The sequence below is a fragment of the Nipponia nippon genome, unplaced genomic scaffold (assembly GCF_047370975.1).
Source record: "Nipponia nippon isolate SJK-2023a ecotype South Korea unplaced genomic scaffold, ASM4737097v1 scaffold_23, whole genome shotgun sequence".
Taxonomy (NCBI): domain Eukaryota; kingdom Metazoa; phylum Chordata; class Aves; order Pelecaniformes; family Threskiornithidae; genus Nipponia; species Nipponia nippon.
In genome coordinates, this window is record NW_028262340.1 from 1,246,242 (window position 1) to 1,263,329 (window position 17,088).

Below are 17,088 nucleotides of genomic sequence, written 5' to 3' on the forward strand. Positions count from 1 at the left end.
ATCTGGGGCCAGATTCACAGAAGTATTGATGTGCCTGACACTGTAGAGAAGCATTTGACAGAAACCACCAAATGCGTTTTGCAGATTGTATTGTTTTGCACTTTTCTAAAGACACTTTCCTAAAGTCTGCGAGACTCATGCTCAGACAAGGCCAGGTCCTTCCAGAAAATGTGACATACACTCTTAGTTAGACTGAGGACCTCTGGAAATCTTACGATGGGCCATACTGACAACTGCCCCTAATCACATGCACAACAAACTCTTTTGTAGGTGCTGTTTGCTGTAACCAGAAGGCAACCAGCTTGAATCCAGACTAGGAGAGAGATCAAGCTTCTTGTCCCCTTGGTGCTGAGATCTCTGCTGCTCTCTTCACACACACTGTGTACTACTGTGAATTGGGATACAGGATGGGGGGGCAGACTTCATACTGGGCTGTGAGAAACCACAGCTTACTGGAGTACAGCACTGGGGGAGCTCATTGGTGTTCTGGAGCATGGCATGGACTTTACTGGTGTAAGAATGCAGCATTGCATGGACTTTACCGGTATAAATATGGACCATTGCATGGACTTTACTGGTGGTTTTTAGTTTAGCACCTGGTTATGGGCTCCTCTGTTTAGATCTAGAAATGAAGAAAGGTGCATTTCTTCCTAACACAAAGTCATCCATTTGTTATCGTCAGGGCAAGCTCTTTGCAGAAAGTCAAAATCAAAAAGTGTTTTTATTGGCATGGTGGATGTTGCACTTGGGTTTGGATTCAGCATCATTTCCCTGCTTGTGTATTCAGAGCAGCTCTGCTGGAGCCATCTCCGTAAATCACTGTAGGTACATGGAGTAAGGGTGCAGGCAGCCAAATGGGAACTGCTTGACTGGTGAGCATCTGGGCAGGTAAAGCAGGCAGGTAACATGTGTTTAACTGCAACGTATAGAAATGCGATCCTGAGTGGGAATTAGTGAGAATGCTATGGATCAGCACAAAAAACAGATGGAGGTTTGAACTCAGATTCTGGTTCTCTAGGCCACTCTCGGACAAGCTCTTCCAGAAGGAGGTTCAGATGTTCTGCAAGGAGCATCACACAGTCACCCCCACCCACCCATGCTCATGTCCATACCTGAGCCCTTTGCTCAATTTTCACACTAGTTTGGAGCCTTGTTTCCCAGGGGCTCACTTACCTGGGCCCTGCTGACCTGCTCTCCTGAGCCCAGCCTGAGTCTGAGATCTCCTGCAGCATAGACCCAACGGAGGGCCATTGCCCTGAGGGAATATGGGGTCCCTGCAGAGGCTGGACTTCCTGGAAGGTAAAACATAAAACCTGCCTACAGGATGCTGAAATCAGTTCACAGAGGTTTAGCGAAGCAAATACATGTTGTTGTGTTTAGCCCATGGGTAGAAACAGCCCTGCTCAGATTCTGGCTATCCTAGAAATCACTGAGAAGACCTCAACTCTTTTCTAGTCCTCACTAGCTTTAGGGGAGGTTATCCAAATGCCATTGCTATACTAGCTAGAGCCACTGAGAGGGAAAAACCCATCTGTCACCTCTGTCCCCATGTCCCTATCCATCTTGTCCTTCTCCCAGCCTTTGGGGACCCCCAGGGCAGAAGGCTTGGCTGGGGCGGTGGCTCTCCCCATGGAGCCTGTCAGGGTTTGTTATGGCTGCCGAAAGATCATCACTGACCGTGCCCCCAGTGACATTTGTGCCTGTGTGTCATTTCAGTCTCCTAAATGAAGCTGTAAAGGGGAATGGATGAGGGATGAGAAGGAGATTGCCTCCAGCCTCTGCTCCCTGCCTCTTCCCCAGTGGGCATGATGGATGGCAGGAGCGGGGAGCGGAGGCTGAGTCAGCTCCCGGGTGACCTTCGCAGAATCCCTCCTGGTCCCCATCTCCCTCGCTGTTGCGCGGGGCCGCTGAGCCTGGGCAGATTGATGGCAGCTCACGCTCAATTTCTCTGATGCACTTTTGCTGAGAGACACTCGTACATCTTCCCCACGTCGTCTCTCCATATCTGAGGTCAGGCTTTCAACAGGCAAGAAATGTTCTGAAATAAATCACCGCCGTCCCTCACCCAGGGCTCTGCCAGCTCCAGGGGAGAGGGGCGAGGAGGAGAGTGAGTTGGAAAGCTGGCGTGGGGAGACCAGCATGTGCAGACCTGCACATGGGTCCAAGTGCACTCACTTCATGGGCTTTCTGCCTTGGGGGTAAGCCCACAGCAGGCAGCAGGCAGCAAAGGTGCCATTTCCCAAGGATTTCTCCAGGCTACCTATGTTTCTCTCCCTGCATTTCTTGCACTGGGGCTCAGCATCTCTCAGCTAGGGACCCACTTGTTCTGCACGTCCTTGCATGCACTGAGCATATCGGACGAGAGATGGGGTGCACCGAGCAGCACATCCTTCCCTGTGGCAGGAGGAAAAGGTATCCCAAAACTCATCCACTGGGGTGGCCTGGAGAAATCCTCACAGACGCAAGGACTCAGCCAGGATTTGCCCCATGCCTCCTTCCCTTTCCCATGCCAGGCCTGAATCTGCCCTGGGGTATCGCCTGTGTCCCCAGAGCTTCAATTTGGGGAACCCTTTGATGCTTTTGGGGTTTTGTTCCTAACACCTGGAGCTGTGCTGTTGTTGGAGGGTTGAGGGTAGCACTCCCCCTCCCAGTTCCCTGCTGCCTGCCTGCTGCCTAGGGTTTCTGCTGACAGAGATCAGCACCTCCAGGAGCTGAGGGAGAGGGTGAGAGCCTCACAGCGGTGGATCAGGGCACTTTGCTGCTGTTCTGAGCCACAGATGTGCTGGACAGGTTGCACACAGACAGACACATCTGGCCCTGCAGCTCCATCCCCTCACCTTGCTGCCTCAGCCCTAGCCTTGCTCACGCACTGGGGCCAAGCAAGGAGACAAGGAGCTTTGAAGAAACCCAAGAAATGTGTCTGTGTTCTCTCTGCACTGCAGTTCTGCTCCTTTCCAGCTTGATAATTATTTAGAAATGAGGGGGAGGGAAATAAATGGCCTTTGCTTTGCTCCAGGACCTGTGAGAGAGCCTTGAGACTGTGCAAATACAGGCAGCTGTGCACACCCTCCTCTTGCTCCAGCGCTGCTGGGACAAGTTGTCCTTAACTGACCTGGTCCTAATATTTAATCTCTACCCCATCACACTGGGAAGTGAGGTGATAAAGAGGGAAAGATGCAATTACTCTGCACTTAAAAGCCCTTGTTTAGATCTCAAATGGTGCAGGAGGATACATCAATGGCCTCATTTAACAGATGGGGAAACCGAGGCATGCAGAGGACAGGGAATTTCCTAGGCATTGAGGTCAGCTCCAAAACCTTTGCCCTGTCCTTCCCTCATGAGTCACAATGGCTCAGCGTGTTGCTGAGCTTCACTCCTGACATCTTGGCATGGACATGATAGAGGCAGCTCTGAAGGCTCTTCCAGAGAAGTCTGAAGCTTCATGAAGCCTCAGCCCTCCATTTTTTGGCCACCCAGAGGTGCTGCTGATGGTGGTGTCTCTGAGCCTACAGTGTGACTGAGGGAGGGCATCCCCTGCTGCTCCCCTAGCTGGTATCTTCCAGCTCGTCCTCTGCTGAAGGCTGCTGAGAGTGGTTGGGATGCTGGGATCCTGGCTGTTGGTTGGTCGTGGTCCTAAGGCAAATTGCCTGCTTAAGGGCAGAGCAGGAAACCCAGGCATACACATGGCATGGTGTCACCTATGCGTGCTGTGTGCTGGGAACTCAGCATCAACTTTACGAGCGCATGCAAAGCTGGTGGATGCAGCACACCATCCCCACCCTGGGTATTTTGGCATGGCTGAAGCCCTCTGCTCCCCTGTCTCGCTGCCTTTGGTAAATCCCAATTTCCCTGGTAGGCATGGCACTAAGCAGCTCTGGGGGCAGCAGCAGCCCTTGCTGATGGTATGGGTCTTGCCCATTCTGCACGGTGCCCTGGGGCATGGTGCCCAGAACAGCTCTTGCTCCTTGTCCCCAGCCATGAGGATCAGCTGCCAGCAGTTATCCTTTACACACTTGGCACCGAAGGCAGTGTGGCCATCCCTTGCCCCAATATCTGTACCCCTTTCTCTGGAGATTGCACTTCTGTGCCCCCAAAATGCCTCTCAGAGCTCAGCAAATGTGCAGTGGGGCCTGGGAGTCCCCACAGGACTCTGCAGCCCCTCCCTGGACACCTTCATGCTCAAGGTCCTGTACAGGCTCCAGCAACACATCAGCCTCCCCTTCTACATCCCTGCTTCCAAAGCCCAGGTACTCAGTGGCCTCATCGCGCTCTTCCAAATGACATCTCTTCTGTGGACAAAGTGGTGTCCATGATGGAAACTGAGCAGACCAGAGACCCTTCTACTGGGAGCAGCAAGCTGCAGTGGGGCAGGTAGGGGATACCACAGGCTGGCTGCACATCTCAGCTTCAGAGGACGCTGAGTCTCACTGTGAACTGGCTCTGGCTTTTCCCAGGGGATCCCACCTTCCTGGGACTTTGATGTTGCCAGTCTGCTGTTTTGAAAGCCAAGCTACTGAGCCTAGGGAGAACAGGACTTTTCTTTAATGAGAAGCCACATTCTGGCCTTTCTGATGGTGTGCAGCCAAGTTGGAAATAGAGACTGAGACTGTGCCAAAGACTCTGAACCAGAAAACAAAAGTCAGCCTTGAGCTGTGCAAGCTCTATCAGTTTTTCCAGTCATCTCAAAGCTGGGGATGGATGAGTTTTTCTCAGTCTGTCCCCGGCATGACTGTGGGTCCTAGGACATGTAGGACTTCTAAAAATGTAGTTAAGAAGTGCTAAGGTTTATTTCACTGCGTCTTGAACATTTCCCGATTTGTAGTGCAACTGCTGGACAGAAACAATCACAGAGGGAGTAAGACTGCTTCTGGGTCTGTGCTGCACTGGAGAGACATCCCAGCTGCATTTTTGCCTCCTCTGCAAAACACAAGTGACCACTGCAGGTTGTGCAGGCTTGAGCTCTGATGGAGGCTCAGACCAGAACAATGGTGCTTTCATCACACTGTCCCTCTGCTTGGATCGTCAAATACCATCAGAGCAATGCCTTACCTGCTCCAGTGCATTTATTGTTATTTGTGTTAAACCAAGAGAGATCTGAGCCTCACAGCACCGTGTGCTGTATGACACAGTGGGAAATAGGTCCTGAATCATACTCTAAGGTCCAATGGTGGAACTGACCAGGTTCAGTGAAGACTGACCATGATGGGAACATGGACACCCAGCTCAGCTCTTGGCATCTGCCAGGAAGGTCACTTACAGCCATGTGTGCAGAAGTCAGTGGCAAGGATGGGATTGGGGGAAATTGCCTCCAGAACAACAAGTGAATGCACAAGATCCCTCTTGTAATATTTTGGAATTCAAATTCAGTTCTGGAATCCAAAAAAAGCAAGTGGCAGGAGGGGAGCAAGCAGCTGTCTAGGAAGCAGAAAGCTGCAGGGCCAAACTTCATCAGCCTGCACTTGTGTTGCACACAAATCCAAGCAAGTCAAGGACATGCTGAGGAGAGTGGTACACGATACGCTTCTGTGCCTGGAGCTCTTCAGAGAAGGAAGAAAGGTCAGTTGGGAGGAGGGAACATCCCTTGCTGCTCTTGAAAATCGTCTCTGAACCTCTGTCAGGACAATGACTATGTCCTGAGCTGGAGTTGCAAATTTTCCCTGCTTTGCTGGCCATTGCAGGGCTCCAGCATAGCCCTCAGAGCCCTCCCAAACCCATGCAGCAAGTCCTCCCTTTTCGCAGGAGGGAGCAGCGCCGGGCAGTGGAGCTCGTCATTGTCCCTTGAAGAGGGGACCCCGGGTGCCACAGGGTCATATGGCTCCTCAGGCAAGATGATGCATTACCCTGAGCTGTTTCTCTGTGGGAAGTCAAAGGGGAGAGACTTGATGAGTTTTTCCCAGGGGAAAGCAGGGGTAAAGCAGTGAAAGTCTCCTTCAGGAGTCTGGACAGTGCTATGCAGGAGCAGAAACACTCAGCTGGCTGCATGGCCCTATGGATGCTGAGGTGTTATCGCAATGGGAGAGGTAAGGCTGGAAGGAAGCTGCTCCAAGTTCTTTGCTTTGCTTTGCCAGTGACTACATATTGTATTTTCCCATCTGTAAAACAGAAAAGAAACCCATCTTCCCTTCCCTCCCAGAGTCTCTGTGAGGATTCATTCGTTTATGTCAAAGTAAAAACATGCAAAGTGCTGTGAAGCTGCAAAGTCAAGCCTGATCTCCTGGCTCCGGCCACACTGACCATGCTGCAGCACGACCTGGGCTGGCTTTCCAGGATGCTGCTGTGCGCAGTCCCCTGCCTGTGGCACCACGAGGACACACCAGGCATGGCACAACACAGAACTGCTCCATGGTGAGAAGGAGGGATGATGCTTTCTCAAATCATGGGGCATTCCTGCTTCTTCCAAAAGTGAGAACAAGTAGGAGTGGGATGGGATTGGGGAAGGGTCTCCCCCACCCTCCTAATGGTTTGGATCTGGGTATTTGAAAGGGTGTGACCGGCCTCAAGCTCATTTTCAGTATTGGCTTTCGAGGGGGTTTTCCAAAAACCCCAGACACTCTGTTGTTATTTTTCTGCCCCCACCCAGTGCTGAGGTGCCAGCGTGCCCACTGTGCCGTGCCTGGGCACCGCACCAACCTCATAGCACATTGCACCATAGGCAAGCAGGGCAGGGCTGTCCCTGGGGACAGCAAGGCTTCATAGGAGCTGCCAGCTGCTGCTCCACTGTGCAGGACACCACCAGTCCCGGGGAGCCCCATGCACAGCCCAGCATGTCCTTGCATGTCTCCAGCACCAGCCAGCCCTGAGCTGCACAACCAGCGTGTCCACGGGCAGCCACCACCCTCTGCTGGGTGGACGAGGACCGGTGCAGGACGGGCCCCATGCCATCACAATCTCATGAGCTTGGCTCAGGCAGGTTGGATAGTGGCAGTCCCTGAGCGAGCAGAGCTGGACGCTGGCACATCCCCAGGGAAAGCTCCCTAGCTCCGTCTGCCCTCCCGCATGCTCCCATCTTCGACAGCATCTCCACGGAAGCAGCCAACAGATGTGACAAACACGCTGACTGCACGATCCTCTCCCACATCCCCTGGAGCCTGGGCTCTGCCTGCTGAGACCCCTTCACAGCCCATTAGGCAATTCAGGTTCGGGAACACGCTTCGCTCTCCCGGCGGCTGCAGGAGACAGCGGCTGCCTCCGGACCCCTCCTGTGCCTGCTGAGGGGACCGTGGCTCCCGATCACTTCCAGCTGCTTAGCTCTACGCTGGCTGGCAGAGCCTGTGGGGAGCAGCCGGTCGATCTCCCGTGGGTCACCTGGTGACAACAGGGGGGAGAGGAAGGGGACCAGCCATTCTGTGGGGCTGCCTGCACCATGCAGAAGAGGCCAGGCTTCCACCAAGCCTTTAAGCAAAGTGGGAAGGAAAATTAATTAATTGTGTAGAGGACCCCCTCCACGCTGCCCCAGTTTCCCAGTCCAAAGCAGTGGTGGCTGACCTGCTGTGGGCAGCAGCTGGGCTCTCTGGAGGGTCTGCCCTCAGCGGGCGAGAGGCACCAGGCACCCCGGAGCCAGATCCCATCCTCCAGAATTTCAACCAGTTGGAGGAAGGTTTTGAAGTTGGTTCAGTGAGACGCTGTGTCTCAGACCTTCTCTCAGGGCCTTATTAAAATGCAGACTGCAAATTCAGATACTGTAAACAAGGTCACTGGAGAATGAAGATCAACAGAGTGCAAGCACAAGGAATGCAGAGCATTAATATTCTGATGTGTGAGCCCGTCCTAAATATTTTATCAGGCTAAGCTTTTTTGTATTGAGGCATCCTTCCCCTGCTCTTCCTCCTCCTCTTCTGCCTGCTTCACGTCCTTTTCTCTTGCGTTCACAAAAAGCACTTTGTATTTCGGCTGAGGCTTGAAATGTATGCAAACCTTCCGCTTCCCCTCCTCTCCCCCCGAATAAAACCCTCGCCCTCTTCCAGGCGGAGGGGGAGAGATTTCCTAACGGGGTTTCTTTTGTTTCTGTCAATGTCTCACTTAGGCAGCGGGTTCTGAGACTTATTGAATGCTGCCAGTGTCTTATCACCCACGTCTCCCCCTCTGCAGAAATGCAGGGATTCCCTCCCACCTCCAGTGCTCTGCAAAGCGGAGAGTAGCGTGGCAGCCGGTACGCTGTGCACACCTGTGTGCGATGTGCAATCGTCCTGTCAATTGCTTGTGAGCCGTTTCCTACAGTGGATGGTTTTGGTTTGGGGAGATGATCCAGAGGTACTTGATCTGGTGTCAGAGCAGCCATCGCAGGGTCATTGGCTGTTGCCCTGTGCCGAGAGTGGCTGAAAGCCTTGTAGTCAGTGAAAAATGAACTGAAATCCAGCCCATTCTCAGCTGGTGGTGAAAAGGTGCTTCCTCACCCCAAGAAACATGTCCCCATGCCCTGAGGCATAAGATTTGATTTTCCTTATCAAGATGCTCTCTGGCACAACTACAAATGCGTCACACAGTGCTGAAAGGATCTGTGCCTTTATAAATCCATAACTCTTTTTACATTAGGGCTACACAATCCTGAAAGGATCCATATCATTACAAATCCCAAAATAGTATTTTTTTCCTTTTACTTCAGGTCAAGCTGGGAAATTTGAACCTTGCTATCAAGTCACCCCTCCCGCAGTCATTGCATGACATGGGAAAACTGTGCTTCAGAGAGGACTCACATCGTGGCTCTCCTGGCCCAGGTGTGGACAGTTGTGTTTGCTGAATGTGGTAATTCAAATTAAAACTAGAGATTCAGGGAAATGTTTGCTGATCCTGAAATTTCCCAGATCTAAGTATTTATCCACATTGCCAACTGGTGGTTGCATGCTTTCCTCTGTGCTACCCACTGACCCTAAATTTATCTTCTTTGAAAAACTACCGTCATCCAATTAGCAATAATACCCAGCAAGTGGAGTGGCCAGCCACACATCTCAAGTTGTACATAGCAGAGGATGGAAGTGAACAGTTTGGGAATAGTCAGTTGAATGGGAATTATTCATGCAAATCGTATCGCAGTCTCTTACAAATACCGAATGCACTCCAGAAAATGAAGGCATTTATGTAATGACATCTCATTAAAAAAATAATCATAAGAAATTGATTATTAATAAAATATTGAGAGATAATTAACATTTTTTCTCAGCAGAAGTTTCCAGAAAAGTGGCCACTTCTCCTTTTCAACTTCAACTCTGGCTTCCAAAGGACTTGAAAGAGAATCATGTGCATTAACCAGAGGAATCTGGCCTAAAATGAACATTTAAATGCAACATGAATTAATGGGTGAGCTTTTTAGTAGGTGAAATGTTGGAGTCTATACAAATTGACATTTTTTGATCATAAATAATAGTCTAGATCTGAAACTGCTGTATAATTAGCAGTTCTTGGATCTGCAACCATTTTGCAATTGCGCAGAGTAGATTTTTTTTTTTTAACTATAACGTTAGTAACACCAGCAATATTGCCCAGCTCTAAGCAGGATAATAGACAGTAAGGAGTGGATGTGTTCGTGCACCAGCAATGGTGGCTGGAGGCATCATTCGGCACCTTCCCTGCACTGTTGAGAGATTTTGCTTTAACTGTGCTGACCCCTGAGAGCTCATCCCCTGGCTGCCGAGCGCCAGCGGTGGCAGATGAGAGCCCCTGCATGGGTACGAACAGACAGGCGTGACAGCGGTAGGAAATGAAAGAAGAAAATCTGACTGTACTACACGCGTTATCTGAGCCAGAACAAGTTTCTGCCAGGAAGAGCTGACGGCCCTGCTCTGCCCGGGCTCGGGTGCCGGTTCCCAGCCTTGTCCCCAGGGCCAGGGAGATGCTTCATCCCAGGATGCTCACCCGGCTGAGCCCACAGCCCCTGCGCACTCAGCTGCCAGGAAGGACATGGGGTGGTTGGGGTCTGCCCTGGGGTGTAGGGTCTTGTTGTGTAGGTGCAGCCACAGCCCGTGCCCAGGTCGCTTTCCAGGCTAAGCTGTAGGGGCAAAGGATGGAGGGGGATACGGACTCTGGAGAAAGGATGGCCCAGATCCACAAATGCACATGTACCCCAAGGTCCCTAACACCTGGAGACCTTGTGAAAAGGATAGATGCTCCAACAGCTTAGACATAAATGCAGGTGAGGTCCTCACTCCTTTTCCAAAGCATGAAGCTGCTGTAACTGAGCATCACCCCTTGGGTCAAGCACTACACCCGCATGCACAGAGCCGCACATCCACTGGACCAAGGCAAGGGAAAAGTGAAATGTGGGATTCGAGCTGCTGCAAATGATCCAACCTGCACAGCAGAACGGGATACTGAACTGTTTGGCCCCGTGTCTTGGGCATGTTTGGTTACCAAGAGCGCAGGTGCCCTCCTGCAGGCCAGCCATCGGGCTGGTTCAGTGCGCAGCTGCTGTTGAGGATCTTGGCAGCATCAGGACACAGGGAAAACCCTGACATGTTTTCACTCGCTTCTTGGCACAGCTCGCTGGAAAGGCCTGAGCACGTCTCCTCTCCCTCGGTGACTGTGTGCTACGGCTCTCCAGTCCAGCTGGAGGGACCCCGGGGAATGAAGACATTTATACTGCACATTGACTGGCCTGTGCTCTCTTCTCCTTTGAAATATAGCAGCTTATTGATTTATATTTAAAAGGGATGAATGCAGCATATATCAGTATATTAGACACACTCCACACAAACAGAAAGGGCACCACTGCCTTCCCACTTGAGCAATTCATCACCTACCAGAGCTCTCCCAGGGTAACAACTGAGCAGACCAAGGGGGGAGAGAGGATTTCTCGCTTGTGCAGGCTTCCCAAGCAAATTCCCTGGCATGGAAGAGAACTAATGTGGAAGCCTCATCTCCAAAATGCATGCACTTCTGTATTGTTACCCTCTGCAAAGGGCTTTCCATCCTGGCCTCTGGAACATCATAGTGCAGAGCTGCCATCCATGTCATGGCTTGGGGAAACTGAGGCACGCAAAAGCAACTTGCTTCTGTGAGTTGCACATTGCAAGCCTGAAAAGAAGCAAAGATGTGAACTGAGGTCTCCTAAGCATTAAAGCTGTGGCCTGGCTGACAAACACTTTCCCTCCAAGGGATCCTTAGGTGGGATTCAAGCTACTGCTGCAAATCATGCAGCACAGCAGAAATGGGCACTGAGCTAGTCCAGCCCTCAGACCTTGGGCAGATTTTGTTACAAATAGCACAAACCTCCTGCCAGTGCTGATGGGCTGATTTGGAGCGTACACAACACCTTGGGCACTTGGCTCAGGGTGCTGTCATGGACGACAGAAAATGTCTGCCCAAAGGGTCACATTCATGCTCCAGCCCTTGGCTGTTAGGAGCTTTGCAAAGCCTCCTTGTGCCTTGGCATTATGGTGTCTGTGAAGAGAAAGGAAAGAAAGAGGTTCTCCCTCCCCAACCAGCTACAATGGGAGGGACAGGTGTCCTGCTAGAAGGCAATTCTTCATCTCCCAGGGATGGCAGGGGATGAAAGCAAGTAAAGCCCCAGAGCTCCTCAAGTGCCAGAGGCAAAGGGAACTTCCTCAGACCCCCTAATAGAACAAGAACTCATCCTGGTAACACCACGCACAAAAATCCTCCTCCCTTTGCTTTGCTGCAGGAGACAAAGGACTACAAGCACCTTTTCCTCTCTCTTACGAGCCAGCCTGGGGCTCAGGGAAAGGGGCTGTTTCTTGGCTCCAGGCTGAGTCCCAGCAGAGCATGCTCCCCACCATGCTCACATGCACGCACCAAGCTGCAACAGCTACAGATGAAGCCCTTCTCCTTCTCAATCAGAGAGAGGGAGGCAGGGATTTCAGGTACAAAAGTGAAAATTACAGCATCTCTTTTGACTTACGAGTATTTCTGTTGGCTCTTGCTTGTGCTGGGTTTCCATTAGCAGCACGAGCAGGGTAGTTCATCTATCACACTTACCAGCCACAGAAATGACATCGGGGCAATACAAATATATTCTGGTGCATTAGCATTCGGGATAGATAAGGGCAGCAGCAATCCACCAAGAGGGCAGCTAAGTGCACCAGATAGAAGTGAAGAGGTGTAGACATGCCATGCTCACTGAGCACTTGATATCTGAGTCAAATCCAGGCTGCTGTCTTCATACAGGGGAGCATGCCTTTGATATAATATCCCCCTGAGATATGATATACACCTGTGATTATCCTGACTTGCAATTCCATGTCCCTGTGCTGCCCTGAGCCGGCTCTGCAAGCTGCAACATTATTTATCTGGCAATAAACGGCCTTCTGTCTGCAAAATGAGGGCTTCAGCTGGGAAAGTAATGGGCAGTTTCAACTCAGCTGGAGATGTGCCCAGAGGTGAAATCTGATTGGGAAGGAGCATTGTCCTCCCAGCTGAGGGAGATATCCCAGTGACCTGCTTTCCAAGGTGGCCAGACAAGGGCAGCCTGGGGAAGGGGAGCTGCTTCAGCCTGCCAGCGAGCTGTGCAGCCACTGCAGCGAGGATGATCCCATGGAGCCGAGCATGGTGCCTTTCCCTCAGCAGCTCTCCCTCAGGAGGATGCTTCTCCTCATGGCTGATTAACAGGGAAGAAGAGCATATCCATGCCCAAGAAGGGTTAAAAGGACTTAGCTTCTCTGCACATTGCTGCTTCTGATGGCCACCCTCCTGCCCCAAGACATGCATCCTGATAATGCTTTCCCTGCCAGCTCCAGTCTTGCACTAGAGGGACAGATCCTGCCTGTCTTGTTTCATCCTGCAGTGAGAACTTTGCACCAAGACTGAAGAGAGGACCCCCACTGATGAGTTGCCAGTGTCCTGTCCATGGGGTGCTTCCTCCTCATTGATGGGCTTGGGCCTTATCTCTGGGAAAGGAAGGGTTAATAAATCGTCTGTGATGGGGCAAAGACCAAAGGGAGAGTGGGACTTGTCTCCACTAACATGATCCATCTGGAAGTGGAGCAGCACATAGAAGGAAGGGGTGTAAAGTCCTTCAGCATCAGGGAAAGAAGGTGGATGGTGCCAGCCCTGCTAGCAAGCATCTCAGAGACTTGGTCCCCTCAGGGGACAACAGAGGCAGTTGGCAGCTGCCTCATGCAAAGACAGGTCAAGTCTGGCTCTCAGCTGCATGGCTTTTGTGATAGCCCAGCCTGTGCAAGAGGAGTGACAACAGCAACTCCATTTATAACGTGCTTTGGGATCCGTCTGTGCAGGATGCTGCAGGGAAACCAGGCACAGAAATATTATCGTTAGCATCATTATTATTATTATTATCAGTATTGCCCTGCAGCTGGTGGTGGCTGCACAGCAAAACCATCCAGAGCTGCTCTGGTGGCATTTCCCTCCGCCCACCCCAACTCCCCATGGCTTTGACTAGACAGAAATTGCCCCCAAGAACAGCTCTCTTTTCTGAATGTTGATTTCTGTTTAGTTAATTAAATGCTTTTAGTTCTAGTTTTCAGTTTTCTGCACTTTCAGTGCAAAAAGCCAGTCAATTGTAGGGGAGCAAAATTATGTTCTTCCACAATTCTCAGGGAAGAGAAGTCTACGTTTTAAGTAGGTGCATAGCCATAATGACCTGTTTCCAATGCACCCACTGCCACGCTGTGGGAAAAGAGGCAGCACTGGCCCCAGATCCCCACTCACTGCCACTTTTGGTGTCAGCTTCCCCCTCCAGGCAGCAAGGCTGATAATTACCTCCCATGGCATGGCAAGGGTTAATTAGCCAGCGATTGTTCAGTGCTGTGAATAGGTAAAATGCTGTCTAAGTGCAGAGCATTATGATTAATAATATCCAGCCTGCTAAAGCAAAGTGCTTAGAAGGATTCAGAAAGGATTATTCATTTATATGAATACAGAGGATATCTACAGTTACATTAAATGGGATAAAAATCTGCAGGGGACCTAAACCCTCACGCTTCAGGACATAAACCAGCCATTAGCAGCTTGGGTTGGGAAGGACGATCTCTCCGAACGCTTTAGCATAGTGTCACGGTGCTCAGCAGGAGACCCTCGTTCTTCCTCGCAAGCATCTAGGACCAGCTCCTCAGCCCGATCTTGCAGAGATGAGACCAAGCCTGAGTCCATCTGGCAGTTCACAGCTTCTAGTGTTGCTCCAGTGCTATATTTTCTGGCTGCCCTGCCTGCGCTAGCCCTGTGTTAACCTTGTGCCACCACTTGCTGATGCCTCGCTTGCGTCCTGGACCCAACTTGGAGAGCACCCAGCCCCTGCTTTGCTCCACAACCACTGCAGCCAGGGCAGTGGGATCAATGTGGCACAAAGAGAGATGACGCTGGTTTTACCACTTCATGCTCCTCTATTAAAGTTAAGGAAAGGAGGGAACGTGCGTGGAGGTATGTGATGCTGAGAGCTGGAGGGGGTGAGCTGTCTATAGAGCTGGGTGCTTGGGCATCGCTGGCTCTCTCGACTGGTCGCAGGAACCTTTGCAGGCACCTGCCTGCACCTGGTGCTCATGCTCTGAGCTGCTACAAGTGCTTGGGCTCAGGGTTGCACTGAGACAGCTACACACCCTCCAGGCTGGTGCTGGCTGCTGCTCACCTCGCTGGGGCATGGGCTAAGCAGAGCCCTCTATCACAGACCACGGGACAAGTCTTGTCTCTGCTGGGCACATCTTCCACCTATACCTTGGACCTAGACTTCATCTCACAGGAGCACTGTGAGGATAACAACCAGAAAGTGAAAGGGAAACAGCTGCAGATTGAAGAGACCTCTTACAACTCAAGCAGCCCTGTTGGTGCTGATTCGCCCCAGCACCTCTGACTCCCTCCAGCAAAAAAACCACAGGTTCTCGCAGTGTGTATCTGCTCAAAACACTCCCCCGCCACGAATTTATTTATTTTCTTGCTCGAACAGGAACATCTTGAGCTGAAACTCCAATTTTGCACCCACCTTCAGAAGCTGATCTGCTGTGCTTTGCTTAGGAGCTTGAAATATTTTTTCACTTTTTTTTTTCTTTTTGTTGGGGCAAAAAACCTGCTGAAGGTGCAAATGGCAAAATATTGCTTAAGAATTGCTGGTTATGTGGTATTTTTGGTCTCAGTGGTGAGAAGAAAATACCCCAGATTTGATCGTGGAGCATGATGAGAAGATAAGGATCACAAGAAATTAAACTCAGGAAATGCAGAAAATCATAATGCAGGAAATTAAAAGGCAGTAAATTCAAAACCGATACAAGTTTTTATACAGCGTGTGGTTAATCTGTGGAGCTTATTACCACAAGATATTAAAACAGGTTGGATGTGCATATGAACACCATCATCTGCAGTTACTATAAACACAGCAAACATTAAGCACTTTAACCCTCTTTCTACACAGCATAGACTGACCGCTCTTGTGCTTGTGGTTAGCAAAGAGCTTCTTCAAGAGGAATTAGAGCGCAGTGCTGACTGACTGCATTAGAATTAATGAAATCCTCTATCCAATATCTGCCCCTCCAGATATGGTGCTCCCATGTCTCTGCTGGAGATCCAGGCAGGAGTGCTAGAGGAGAGATGCTCTGTGCATGTCCTCTGCCCGTTTGCCCAGAGGAGCTCGGTGGATCTGCAGGATCCCGGACAATGGGCAGTAGGATGGGGTGATGAGTAGCAGCCCTTGGGCTGAACAACCTGAAACCACAGTCCTCTGGAGCTCATCTCGTTCAGACTCTGCTGAGGCTTGGCTTCACCATCTTTGATCTTCAACAACAATCCTCTGCAACCCTGCAAGGTCTCCCACTTCATGAAGAACTGACCTCATGCCCAAGCCCACGTGCCAAAACCAGTTATATTCTGGGATGCCTTGTTTTCCTCAGACAACCAGGCCTCTGTAAATGACTCAATGCATCCCTCATCAACAGGGTTAGGTCAAGGCATTTAGGATGGCCCTCAAGACCTGGGTGAACTATGAGCCCTTCTGCTGTAGGCAGCTGCAAGGGGTTGCCCAAGCAGCATTTTCATCCCATTTTGCAGGTTAAAAGTGTCAGCAGCAGCATGCGACTTGTTCTGGGCTGGGTGCCTGAGCCCAGAGGGCTCCCTTAGACAGGAGATTACATGGACGCCCATGTATTTCCTTCTTGCTGTGCTCATTACGATAACTGAGGCCCCTTCATTTGCTGAGAAAGAGCCAAACCCAATTTGTGTCATCTCATAATGTGTACTCTAATACGTTACATTGGATCCAATTAGGTAATGGCAGCCCCAGCAGCAGAAAAGGGGGGGTCAGACTTCATCTTGGTTTGGGCTGTGCTGTCGACATTGATCCTAATGAACGCCAGGCAGAGGGGTGTCCCCCTGAGCCACTCTTTGTGATGCTGGAGCAGTTCAGGACTGGTTAATGTGCACTTAACACAAAGCGTTACCTGAAAAAGATGCTCAGCAAGAGGGAGCCGACACGGTGCAGTGTAATTTATGCCTTTAGAATAGGATCCTCCATGGGCATTACAACAACACACTCGGAAAGGACTCAGCTGCATGCTGGAGAAGAAAGGAAGGCTTTAAGTGAAGATTTAAAGAAGGGGATGGAGCATCTACAAAGAAGGGGAACACACGCCCTCCAGCTGTGGAAGAAGGCAGAAGGGAGACTGAGATAAAAGGGGAGCTTTGATCTTCCTCGATCCATCGGGCTTCGATCAGCCGTGTCCTGCTGTGCCGGGGCTGGCTGAGGGCTGGTGTGTGACTGTCTCGGTGCTGAGCTGGCTGTCATGAAAGGCACGTTCATCGCTTCCCTGGCCTGTCCCCGGGCTGGGCTCCCTCTGCTCAGCCGGGTGCTGCTCTGCCCTGAGACCCCCCCGCAGGGTCCTGCCACCGCTCACCAGCTGTTCCCACCGGCTGTGTTGGAGCTTTGCTGCAGAAGGGTAAAAGCAACAATTTTCCCATGCCAGAAGCTCACACTGGGCTAGCTGGGTTTCCTCATTGCTGGTTTGCAAGTATTTAAATGCACTCACTTTTCCATCTATATGCTGCTGTCAGATCCACAGGAGTTCAAGGCCATAGGAGAGGCAAAACTTACCCTGAATCCCAGGGCTTCTGCTGCTAGGGTTTTATGAAAGACAGCAGAGTGCACGAGAAGTGATGAAATGGTGGGTTTGGGCATTGCTCAAACAATACAGAAAACCTCAC